Source organism: Trichechus manatus, unplaced genomic scaffold (assembly GCF_000243295.1).
Source record: "Trichechus manatus latirostris isolate Lorelei unplaced genomic scaffold, TriManLat1.0 scaffold00007, whole genome shotgun sequence".
NCBI classification, from domain to species: Eukaryota; Metazoa; Chordata; class Mammalia; order Sirenia; family Trichechidae; genus Trichechus; species Trichechus manatus.
This window is the reverse complement of record NW_004443943.1, coordinates 17,498,828-17,512,851: the sequence shown is the minus strand read 5'-3', so window position 1 is coordinate 17,512,851 and position 14,024 is coordinate 17,498,828.

Genomic DNA, 14,024 nt, shown 5'->3' with positions numbered 1-14,024 from the left:
GTTGACATGTCGTGGGGTTGTTAACCAATGTCATAAAACAATATGTGTACTACTGTTTCATGAGAAACTATTTGTTCTGTAAACCTTCACCTGAAGTACAATGAAAACAACAACAAAATAATAATAGCTACAAGTCCAATATATGCATAATTAGTATTTGTGAAAATGAGAACAGCTGGAACAGATTTATTCAATAACAAGGGTACATTTCAAGATGCAAAAACATTCATATTTAAAAAAATTAAATGTAATTTACATTATCAGTAAGTCAAAAGCAGAAAAAAATATTATCTTGAAAGATACTAAAAAAGCATTTGATAGAATTTGAAACACATCCTGATTTAAAAATAGTTTAGTAAAATAGGATTAGAATGAAAATTAATTAATAATAAAAAAATCAATCTCAAATCTAACAGACATGCTTAATAGTTGGAAAACCAGAATTATTCTTATTGAAAGCAGTATAATGACAAAGGTACTGATATTAGTAGTATTTAACTTTACTTTGAAATATTAGCCAATTCAATTATATAAGAAAAATAAATACCTGTAAACATTTAAAAAACTCATGATCTAGGAGTACTATTGTGACTATTTAAAAATATTACAAATTAAAAAAAAAAGGATAAGCTTAACAATAGAGAGACAAGGCTAGAAATAGAGGAAAAATATAGTCGGTAATTCTATGAAAAATTTTCTAGCTTTGATAGTAATCAAAGACATGCAAATTAAAACAAGAAATTATTTTTTTCCTATTAAACTAGAAAATTAAAATTAGTAATGATATCCAGAATTGGCAAAGGTTTGGAAAATGGGCCATTCTCTGGCACTTTTGGGAAAACTATACATTTGTGTAACCTTTCAAAAGTCTTAGAAATGGATCAATAGCCTTAAAAAATGTTATTACAGTTTGACTCACCAGTTTTACTTCCAGGAATTTTATTTCTTAGGGATTTCTGCTAAGGAGATAACTGGACAAACGTTCAATATAATCAAGGATATAACTAAATGTGTTTTTATTTCAGTTCTTTAATAGCAAAAAATTAGAGGCAACTAGATTGTTTATGATGTATTATTAAGTAAGAAAAACTGTTCAGAAGATTTTTGTATAATATGATTTATAAAAAAAAGTTTGGAAGTATGTATATCAAGAATTTTTATATCTAGGTGGCAAGACGACTGATATTGTTTTTTATTTATATTTTCTATTTTTTTATAATGATTAAATTATTTGTACAATAAATAGAAGAGTATGGTCATAAGAAACTGTTAAATATATTATGGTATGTAGAGAAAACAGTATAACAATTTCTTATACAGTTTGATTCAAAACGTCACTCAAAATGCTTAGGAAGAAAAACCCTGTAATTAAATAAACAACATGTTAACGGTGGCTGCCTTTGGGAGATGAAATTATGAATGATCTTTATTCTTCATTGTATATATATGTATTTCCTTTTTCTATAATTTCTAAGATAAATGTGTATTTATTTGTAATTAAAAAAACAGCGGAATTTCAAAAACAAAGCAAAAAACGTAAAGGGAAGTAACCCTTCTCGTACTGATGAAATGAAAATTTGCTCCTTCTGGTTTCTTCATCTGTGGCTTCTTGTGTGACCCCAGTAGGGGGCTCATTTGAATGATGTTTTACCACCCATATTTTACATTCCCTTCAGGAGGTTCATTTTGAGAAAATACACAAATTCAGACTATAAATTAAGAAAGGGAAGTAATATGAATAATAATAATTTCATACTTCCTGCTACTCCAGTTTTCAAATGTTCTCTTGGATAGAAGGCAGAAGTACCTCTGGCTATGGATTTCACTTCATCACCTTGAGGCTGACGCAATTAGATGGGACTAAGAGATGAACTACTTGTACTGAAATAAGGTTTGAAGGAGCTCCATATTCCTCCTCCTCTGCTTCTACAGTTTTAATGTTATTCAGATGTTACTATTTTATAAAAATGATGTATGCTTATTATAATAAATGTAGGCACTAGAGAAAATACAAAAGTAAAAGATATTAAATATTTAAATTTAAAATATTAAATTTCAACACCAAAGTGTCCATCATTAACAACTGACAGATATAACTCAAGATATCCCTGGCTGGATAGGTATAGAGAGAAAGGTAGGTGGCTAGATCAATACCAAGAAGTAATTTTTAAATAACGACACCATCTTATATATGCTGCGTTTTTAAAATAAAAATACTACATTTACTTTAACTCAAATTAAACTAAAGAAAAAGAAATAAAAGTGAAATGGAAATCATTTCCATACTTCACATTAATATTTTATCAACAAAAGCCATCATATGTTCTAAAAGACGACTCTGAAGTTAAGGAAAAATAAAGATGAAGAAAAATTTTAAAAGAGATATATAGATGTAGATTTGTAAAAAATATATATAATTAAAGAATGACACTATTTTCTTAAGGGAGCTTTTTTTTTTTTTTTAAATCCTTTGTGTGTCTGTTTATCCCACGAAGAGTTTTAGAGTTTAGAGTTGAATTGAAGAAAGCCACTGCAGTATTAACCACAGGCGGCCAGCAGATTGATTTACACGGATAATGAAAAAGATGCAAGGCAGGAAAGATGTGTCCAGCAGCACATACCACCACCACCAGATCCTAATACTCCTGCTTCTGCAATTCACAGGGACACCAGTCAGCAATTCTGAGTGTTCATACCATGTGTGACAGTTGTCACGGCTGACCTCATAACATAACAGAGGTGGCTGATGTGTATTTGCATGTAAAATCCTTATACAAAGGAACTGAAGAAGCCAGAAACCCATCCATTCCCTTAATTACCTTTCATGGTCTCAAGGCTTGCTAGGTATCTAAACATATGTAAGGTTTTTTGCCAGGGAGAATCAGGTTTCTCAAGTAGTTCATAGTCAAAGACTACAGTTTGTAAATGACAGCTGGTAGGTCTGTGGAATAGTAATGGGAGACCTCGCCTGCACCTATTGTCTTTGCAAAGGGGAGAACTGAAGAATTGCCTCTAATGTTCATACTCAAACTGATGGTGATGCACGTGAAAGCTTGTGCATACTGAGGTTCTGTACCTGGTTCCTCTCATCAGGGCTTGCACACTTATACCTCAGTGCTGGAAATACTGACTTTTGATGGTTTACAGCTGCAGCCCTCGCCAAAATTGTCTTCAGCCACTGGAAACTGTTTCACCCAAGGTTACACCCCTCCAGAAGGTGGCCTGTGGTCAATGGCTGATTGAGATGGGATACAAAAGCCCAGCCCCATACCTCAATGTGGGATAACCCTGAAAGGTCATTCCAGGTCCAGAGCTTCCTGTCAGATTGAATGAGGCTTCAGTTTGTAACAGCATTCTTGCTCAGCTTCACGTTTTGCCCAGTCTTGCCTTCCTCACTCTCCTTTACTCCATCCAAACCCACTGCCATCGAGTCGATTCAGACTCATAGCGACCTCATAGGACAGAGTAGAACTGCCTCATAGGGTTTCCAAGGCTGCCACATCTTTCTCCCACAAAGAGAGAGAAAGTTCAAATACCAAATTTTCGGTTAGCAGTCGACTGCTTAACTACTGTGCCACCAGGGCTCCTTCCCTCTCCTGTAGCTGTGAGAGAACAAATTGCTGTTCTCTAAAGGCACACACTTGAGGTATTTGTGTTATAGCAGCACCAGGTAACTAAAACATCTTGACTCTGGCATGTTCTCCTAAAACACACGTTTTGTCTATTATTGTTCTATTCACATAACATGCAATGTATTTTCAAATGTATAAAGTAACAGAATTAAAGCTTATAAACTTTTCAATAACTATATTTTATGTACTTAGTTACTAGTACTGTTATAACAGAAATGCCACAAGTGGATGGCTTTAACAAAGGAAGCTAGAAGGCCGAATTCAGGGGTTCAGCTCCAGGGAAAGGCTTTTTCCCTCTGTTGGTTCTGAGGGAGGGTCCTTATCATTAATCTTCCCCTGGTCTTGGAACGTCTCAGCTTGGGGACCCTGGGTTCAAAGGATACGCTGTGCTCCTGGCTATTCTTTCTTGGCGGTAGGAGGTCCCTCTCCTCTCTGCTGGCTTTTCTTCTTTTGTATCTTAAAAGAGATTGACCAAAATACAACTTAATCCTGTAGATTGTGTCCTGCCTCATTAACATAACTGCCTCTAATCCTGCCTTATTAACATTGTAGAGGTAGGATTTACAACACATAAGAAAATCACATCACATCACAAAATGGTGGACAACCACACAATACTGGGAATCATGGCCTAGCCAAGTTGACACACATTTTGGGGGGACACAATTCAATCCATAACATGTACATATTACATAAATTTATTTCCAAGCCTACATGCTGCCAAATCTCCTTTCTATGAGGCCACCATATAAACCCGTACCAATCTCTTCCCAGCTCACTCCCTCTCCGCTTCCTACCTCCCAGCCCTGGTTACCTGCATTTAGTCAGGGCAGTCTACATCTTCTACTCTCTTCCCAGCCTATTATTGTGTCTTGCCTTTTTCAGAGCTTTCCCTTTGATTCTCAAGAGTCTTTTCTTCTTTCAGCAAAACCCATCTCTTACACTTCAAAAGTTTTGGCTTTCAGTTACTATTACTAACTTAAAATAAACTTATTTTAGAAGTAAAAATCTCAGCATTTACAGTTTCTCTTGCTTTTCTTTCTATAAAAAACTTAATTTTGCTAGAGACAATGTAGATATTTCTGACTCACAAGGAGGATTACCATATACATCTTCATATACAAGGAAGTACCAAAAAGGACTGCTTAAGATATTGTACCGGGCAGCATAAATAAACCAAGCATTCACAAGGCCATGTTGCCACTCCTGTTCTGATTGCTGTGTTTTCTGCATGGAGAAACTACTTCAAGTTGTTCCGTCACCGCCTATAGCCCATATGCCACTACTCACCTGTCTTATACCTAATCTATCAAAACTCTTTCCTTATGTAGCCCTTTCCTGCTGAGTCCAGACATGTCTTCTCAAAATCCCATTCTGTTCATACCCAGGGTTGACATGGGAGAGTAAATCTATTACCCACCACAGACCAAGCTCTTTTGGATGTAGGCTTTAAAAAAGATTTGAAAATGGAATCATGAATACAAATTCAAGGGCTCTCCTATGATATTTCTTTCCGATATTTCCTACAAGTGATTTATGGAATCCATGGGTTTTGCAGAATATATTCAGAATCACTGCCTCCCTTAATTCAGTACATGTTATGTTCTTGTTATGGAGCCCTGATGGCGTAATGGTTAAGAGCTCGGCTGCTAACCAAGAGGTCGGCCATTTGAATCCACCATCCGTTCCTTGGAAACCCTACAGGGCAGTTCTACTCTGTCCTATAGGGTTGCTATGAATAAGAATCGACTCAATGGCAACGAGTTTGGTTTTGATTTTGTTGTTGTTAGGTGTTGTCAAGTCATTTCCAACTCATAGCAACCCCATGTGACATAATAAAACTGTCCTGTAGTTTTTTTTTTTTTTTCTTGGTTGTAATATTTAGAGAAGCAGATTACCAGGTCTTTCTCCTGCAGAGGCACCGGATGGGTTTGAACTTCCAACCTTTCAGTTAGCAGCCGAGTGCTTAACCTTTTGTGCCATGAGAGCTCCATATTCAGCCCACAGAGGGCTTTAGAAATCTTTAACAAAAATGAAGAGGAAACTTTGTAACTAGCCATAGGAAGCCATGTTCTGACCAAGCTGCATTCTATTTCTAATTAAATCCTAATTAGAAGCCATAATTTAACTGAGCGGCATTAATACTCCCTGAGCTATGAAAGGCTTATATTGGGTCTTTAAAATCCCTTGGGTTTTGAAACAATAAAGCTATTTCACCTGGATTTGAAGAGACTCTTAAATATAGAAAAATCTGCTACAGAGGGTGGTAAAATCAAGGCATATTCCATAAAATGGGCTTGCCAGAGGATATCAAATCTTTTCCTTCTTTAATCCACCTTTCACTCTGCTGACAGAGTTATCATTTTAAAACATGGCCCTGATCATCTCAAACCCTCACCTCCTCCCATGGCCTAAAACCTCGTTGGCTATAAAATTTCTTACTACCTAGCACATGTGACCCTGTCTAACCCTTCCCAAACCATTCTTCCCACATATACCATCCCACTCACATCTCCCTCCACCACACTTACTCTTCAGCCACACTCAACACTTGCCATGTCATGAACCCAGAGATACTGTCTCTCTGTTTTTACACATGCTATTTTCCAGTGGTTTGTCATTTCTTCCTTTTCTGCATCACACCTTCTACTCATCTTTCAGACTCAGCACAGTGTCAGAGTGGAGCTCCAGATTTAGACAGCTTTGAGTTAGAATGCCAGTTTGCATTTACTTAACTAGCTATCTCACTTTGGACATGTTACCTCATTCTCCCCCCGCTCCCCCCACACCAAAAAACTACTTCCTGTATTCTACTCAGAAGAAAAATAAAAGCAAATAGTGGCAATTAGATGTTTATGACCATAATCAGGGAGTAGCAAACAGAGTGAAGTTGGAGCCTATTTCTTAAAAGTTAGGATTTGGAGAGGCTTCCTATCAATTTTTCCATACTACAAACTGACAGTTACAACTATCTGAAGGGCTTGAGCAACGTGATTTCAGTCTAACAGATCAGTTGCAGTTGGTTTTCCCTGTAAATAGATGCTACTGAGTGTTAATGCCCTCCAGGCAAAGACCAGTAGGGACACACCTGTAGTTGAACAAATAAGAGGGTGTTATGAAGAATCTATTACAAGATTTGGGCTTTGGATGGGTGATTTTTGGAGGGTCTAAGGAAGTGGAGGTTCGCTTTCTATTGGGAGCTGTCAGAAAGTGGGGCAATTCTATGATTTATAATCCTATTTATAGGGAGGACAGACTAGACTGCATTAGGGCTGAAATTGGTAAAGCAGCAGAAGTCAGTCATATTACCCAGGATACCAAAACCTGTTGCCGTCTAGTTGGACTCATAGCAACCCTACTGAACAGAGTAGAACTGCCCCATAGGGTTTCCAAGGACATAATCTTTATGGAAGCAGACTGCTACATCTTTCTCCTGTGGAGCGGCTGGTGGGTTCGAAACACTGACGTTTTAGTTAGCATCCAAGCACTTAACCACTGAGCCACCAGGGCTTCTTAGACAAATAGAGGGGTGTTTGGTATTTTGTGACCTTATTTTTGCCTGGCCTTAGACAAAATTGTAAAGTGGTCTTGTTTTTTCTCAGTTTAGCATGGATTCAGAGAGGTCATGTCTAATATTGGTATTCTGTGAGATTGTTTATGCCCAATAAAGAATAAAAGAAGAGTGCCAGGCCAGCTTCTAACAATACAGAGGCCTAGCTGCAAGTGTCAGACCAGCTCTCTGATGTCAGGGGCTGCTTTTTTTCTTTTTCATGAGATAGAGAAGTAAGAAAACCAAACCTGTTGCCGTCGAGTGGATTCTGACTCATAGCGACCCTATATGATGGAGTAGAACTTCCCCATAGGGTTTCAAAGGAACAGCTGGTGGATTAGAACTGTCAACCTTTTGGTTAGCAGCCAAGCTCTTAACCACTGCGCCACCAGGGCTTCAGAAAAGTAACAGATCTTATAAAAAGTATCTCTGTGGTCTTTTTGGAACGTTCTGTACAGGAATCACAAAGAAAGATGGTCACCTGTCTGGAATCTTCTGGATAAGACATTAACTTAAAGATGATTGGAAGCAGACAGATGGCAACTGAATTTCAACACAAGTTTTAAACTTTGAAGAGAGAGAGAACTTACTTTACTGCAAGCGTAGCCAGAGGAGACCAGTCTGGGGAAGAATCCATTGCAAGAGTTCAGGAAAGCAGTCATTTCCTCCATTTTTCCATTGGACCTCCACTCTCTCCTCCACATCTGTATTTCTTGGTAGCCCTCTAAATCTGAGTCTCTGTGGATAGCGGTGAGTCCCAGGATAGACCTGCTTGTGTACCTTAGTATAATTTTCTGTGCTAGCTTTTCTTCCTCTGTGTCATGTCTTATGCACATCTTCCAAAATACTTATATAATATCTGAGACACACAGAAGTCTAAAGAAAAATTCAACAAATATTAACATACCTAGGACTCAACTTAGAAATAAAAGACTGACAGCCCAGACTCCCTTTGTAAAGCTCTCCTTGATTGCTTCACCTGTCTCCTACCCAGAGGTAACCATTATTCTGAATTTGGTGTTTCTTTCTCATGCATTTATTTGAACTTTTATACATATGTATATATCACAAAGCAATATATTGTGCTGCTTTGGATAGTTTTACATTTCATATGAAGAGCTTCATATATATTCTTTAACTTACTTCTTTTGTTCAGTGTATTTGTGAGATTCATACTCGTTGATGTGCATAGCTCTAGTTCATTCATTTTCTTTGAATGATAACAGTATATAAATTCTTTTTATGAATATGCTCCAATTTATTTACTGATTTTCCTGTTATTAGACATTGAGATTGTTAGTTTCTTTCGGTTGGTGCAAACAATAGTGCTATAAGTGTTCTTGTATATATTCCCTGCTGTGAAATTCTCTAGGATTTATATCTAGGAGTGGAATTCTGAGTCATAGAGTATGTGTCTTCAACTTTAATTCTCTAAACTGATCACAGTCATCTACCTACCCATCAGAAGCATAGGAAACTTCCCCAGTCTCCACATGCTACCAATGTTTGGTATTGTTGAACTTTAAAATGTTTGTGCTATGATGGAGTGAAATAGCATTATTGTGATTTTTGTTTATATTTTTATTTACTAGTGAAATGAGAACTTTTCACCTTGTATTTGTCATTCATTCATGTGACTTTGGCCATCTGAACTTGCAGCTCCTATCATTTGCCTATGTTTCTATTGGATTGTTTATCTTGTTTATCAATTGAGGAAGTTCTTGGTTTGCATTGCATACAATTTTTTGTTGTTTGCAATTTTTGAGTTCTCTTGCAATTTTGCAATTTGTGGGTTATCTTTCCTTTTTTATAGTATTTTTGATGAATGGAAGTTTTTTAATTTGCACATAGCCAGATTGTTCTGGTTTCTAGAGCTGCATAAAGATCACCCCATAACTTAGTGGCTTAAACAATAATAATTATTTTATTATCTCCCATGATTTTTGTGGGGCAGGCATTTGGAAGGGGCTCAGCTGAGTGCTTCTGGTTCAGGGTCTCTCTTGTGGTTGCAGTGTGCTGGTGACCGGAACGGAAATAGTAGGAAGCTGGCTGAGCATTTCTCTTTTCATGTAGTCTCAAGAGTTCTCTACATGGCGTCTCTGTAGGGGCTCACTTTGGCTTCCTCATAGCATGGCAACATTGGCATAGTTGGGCTGCTTACTTGGCAGCTCAAGGCTCTAGTGTGAATGTTCCAGCAGGCAAGACAGAAGTTAACCTTTAATGACCTAGCCTTGGAAGTTTAGTGTCAATTATACTGTATTCTGTTCATCAAAACAGTCACAAAAACCCACCCAGTTTCAAAGAGATACCTCACTTCTCAATAGGATGAGTGTTAAGGTCCCATTATAAGAAGAACATGTGGAATGGGGAATATTGTTCTGGCCATCTTTGTGAAATATAATCTGCCATACAAATGTATCAACATTTCCCTTTATAGTTTTTGCTTTTTTAAAACTTTGATTTAGAAATTCTTCTCTCACTCAAGGTCGTAAATATATTTTTCTGTAAGTTTTAGAGTTTAAATATTTGTGTCTTTCCGTACTTTATGTTAAGCAGTAATCTAATTCTAATTATGCTAGTATTATTTATTTATTTTCCTTTCTACTGGTGACCTACAGTGCTAGATTTGTTATAAATTAAATTTTCATGTATGCATGGTTCTATTTCAAAGCTTTCTATTCTGTCACACTGATCCTTTTATTAATTACTGCAGCTTTTAATAAAGTCTCCCCACATTGTTCTTTTCAATTTTCTCCTTTATTTTCAATGAACATTTTAAAAAAATTTAATCAGTTTTCTATGAACAATTCTATTCCATACCTCATAATTTCATTATCTGTAGTTCTTGGAGGTGTAATTGTTTGTTACTCCAGCTGACTCTTAATTGCATCGGGTAAATTTTTATCGTGAACTCACATCTGCCTGATCTTAATCTGTCTGTGCAAGGAGCCCTGGTGGCTCAGTGGTTAAGCATTCAGCTGCTAACTGAAAGGTCGATGGTTCAAACCCACCAGTGGCTCCACGGGAGAAAAGACCTGCTTATCTGCTCTTGTAAACATTAAACCAAAACCAAACCAAACCCAAACCTGTTGTTGTTGCATTAATTCCGACTCATAGTGACCCTGTAAGGACAGAGTAGAACTGCCCCATAGGGTTTCCAAGGAACAGCTGGTAGATTCCAACTGCTGACCTTTTGGTTAGCAACCATAGCTCTTAACCACTGCACCACCAGGGCTCCCACGTAAAGATTACAGGCAAGGAAACCCTGTGGGGCAGTTCTACTTTGTCGTATAGAATCACTATGAGTTGGAATAGACTCGATGGTATACAACAGCAACAACAATTTGTCTGTGCCTTGAGGGGCTTGTGTTGAAGGTTTGTTCTTCCAGAGAAGATTTATGTTTGCTTCTGCCACTTAAATTTTTACTCAGTGTTTCCTGGACCAAAGTAAATTCAACTCCTAGTCTTAATTTAGGGACATTGTACTGGCTGAATAATGGCCCCCCAAAGATATCTACATCCTAGTCCCTGGAACCTGTAAATATGTTACCTTATATGGCAAAGGGGACCTTGCAGATATGATTAAGTTAAGGACCTTGAGATGGAGAGATGATCCTGGATTATCTGGATGGGCCTGAGGTAGTCACAAGGGTCCTTATAAGAAGGAGGCATGAAGTGAAAGTGAAAAGAAGATGCTACATGTTGGCTTTGAAGATAGAGAAGGGGTCATGAGCAGCCCCTAGAAGCTGGAAAAGGCAAGAAATGGATCCTACTCTGTGACCTCCAAGAGACCTAGTGGTGCAGTGATTAAGACTTCGGCTTCTAACCAAAGGTTGGCAATTCAAATCCACCAGCCGCTCCTTGGAAACCCTATGGGGCAGTTCTACTCTGTCCTATAGGGTCGCTATGAGTTGGAATCGACTCAACAGCAACTGTTTTTTTTTTTTGTGACCTCCAGAAGGAACTAGCCCTGCCGACATGTTGATTTTAGCCCTATACGACTCATATCAATCTTCTGACCTCCAGAAATGTAGGAGAATAAGACACTGAGGTTTTGGTAATTTGTTACAGCAGCCATGGGAAACTAATACAGCCAGCTTATGATTACAAATTCTCAGGGGAGACTCTTTTTTTGTTTTTCTAACCCAAATAGAGGCCTGGCATAGTCTTGCTAGCTCCTCCTTATACTGTCCTAGACGTCTGCAGAAGTTACAGTCTAATTCCTCACCTCACCTTGTGATGGTTCATGTTTTTGTCCCCTCTTCCCCTGTCACTGTTAAAACCACATATTTAGTTATTTCATATCAGCAGGTGCTTTCCAGGTAGCCTAGAAATTCTGTACTTACTTCTCCTATTTTTAGTTGTTTCTTGACATTTATAGCAGGAGAGAGGAAGATTCTAACATAAAGTGTTTAGAAGTCTGTTGTTTTTTTAATCTGTAAAATGAACAAAGTAATAGTACTTACACCATAGGCTTGTAAACATTCAATAAATATTAAGTGATTATAAAGATAATGATTAGGACAACATTCATAGTAACTTACAGTTTCTTCAAGCAAGCAGAATTAATCATTTTTCCCTCTGCTTCCAAATCAAAATTTAAAGCTATATAACTGTATTTTGTGGCAATGTATGACACACTCTGACAGGAATTGCATTAAAGACCGTATTTGTGTATGGAGTATATTTAAACTGCTCTGGTTTCTCTGGGAACCAAAACTTAATTGAAACTATTATTTGAGGTGTGTTCACTTAGAATCTCTGTCTTTAAAAAATATCTGAAGCATTTATCTTCCTTAATTTTGAGACTTTAAAATCACAACAATAAAGGATTGATTTAGAATGATGAAACCTGTATTTTAGAATCAAAATTTTATGGTATTGGATTTGTGATTTTCACCTTCAGACCAAACTCAACATTAAAAGAGTATTAAATCAGAGTCAAGGCAAGACTTTAGGGTAAATGTGCTTTCCAGAACACTGGAAATCTGAAGGCAGAGACATTAATCGGACATTTCAAGAATGACTCTAATTTCTGTGTTCAGAGGAGGGCACAGCTTGATGATGCTTAATTTTAACAATACAGAGAGCTTGCTATACTTCTCTCAAACAAAAATGCACAGACTTTTGGAGTTGGTTCTTTTTAAAAAGAAAAGCCCAGAATATAAGATGGTAGTGGGATAGCAAAAATTAAATTTCTTACATCCAGGGCAACTCTACCTTGGAAGGGCAATGAGGATTAAGGTCACACATAATGAGATGTACTGCATCTCCTCTAGTCCTGTGTTGCCCCGCTACATATATTTCTGTATTATTGGGTAAGCAAACTGCAGCTTTAATCTAACCTTACAGTACCTTATTTTTATGCAAATAATGCACATCTTCTAAATTTGTTTGCCAATCATGTCTTTCCCCCCAAGGTATTTTTTAAGTGCACTATGCTATTTTTTTTTTTTTTTTTTTTTTTACAGCAACATGTTAAAAAAAAAAAAAAAACTGGCATAGCAGAGCTTATGATAATACCTCACTGGTGGGGAGAACACTGTTGGCAAACCAGTGTAGAAGGTACGTGTTATTTGCTTAAAAATACGGCAGTCTTTTATCTATAAGTAGGGCTGCAGAGCTATATCTAGCATTCTATAAGGTTATACTAGCTGTAATTACATATACAATAAAATCTAACTACTATAAATAAAATACAGTGTGGTTCTGTACTTTTATACTGTGGCATTAACTTCAGGTTCTTCCTGTAAGGAATTGGTGATACCCTGAGCAGTATGGGAAAATCAGTAATCTCTTTTCTGATGTGGTTGGTTGGTCTTTTTTTTTTTTTCCTTTCCCCGTGTTGCTGTTCAGACTGCTTTGTAATTCCAGGCTAATATTTGTAGCTCATGCTCTGTCAGTCAGAGCTCTCAGTTTCAAATAATATAAATCAACAAGCTTAATTTTAAAAAGGAACTATTTCAGCTGATGCAGCTGGAAAGTCCATGAACAAACATGACTTAGACATGGCCGGATCCGGGTGGTCAGATGATGTCACACACCGACCACCACCCCGCCCCGCCTTTCTCTCCATCCCTCTCTTCTCCCTTGTTTTTTCCTCCCTCTTCCACATCTTGGTTCTTTTCCTCAGCATGCAATTCATTTGCATGAGCTCATTTTCTCCCCCTATGGCAGGAATGGTAGTGCCCAGGAACTCAAGACTTACATGGTACTTATAGCTCTTGATGCCAGAACAAGAGTGATGCGCTGCCTCCAGTTATCCACATGTCAAGCCTCAGAGATGATCTGACTGGGTCACAGTGAGCTATCACTGGTCAGATGTGTGATGTGTTCTTTTTGGTCAGGCGGGACTAATGACCAGCACTGGGGGAAGGTATAAGGCAAAGTGGGAGGCAAAGTCACCTCCATCCTAACCACAAAGAATGCATTCCCCACAGGCAAGTGGAGATCTTTTATAAGTAGAAGGTGGAAAGTCATGCTAGATTTAAAAAGATAATAACCTACACCGTTGCCTATGTCTCATATTCTTCTGTACTGGGATAGTCTTTTTATCAGGACCCTTGGCTACTATCTAGAGAGTTTTCAGCGTCTTTGTCTATAGTTGTTCAAGGTTCAGCTTTTCAGTACTGTCTTCATCAACTCTGTCATTATTTTCAGTAATGTTCGTTCTAGAAATATGTCTCTGTATAGAAGTAAGGAAGGGCATTTTCCCTTCTATGTACTTTGTGAAATATCTACTGACGATTGTTGTGAGTGACATCTCTCTCTTTCTCTCCAATTGTGGGTGTTGCAGCTTGCTGGGTGCCTCTCTACTTCAAGTGTTCTCTGGCTATGGTTTT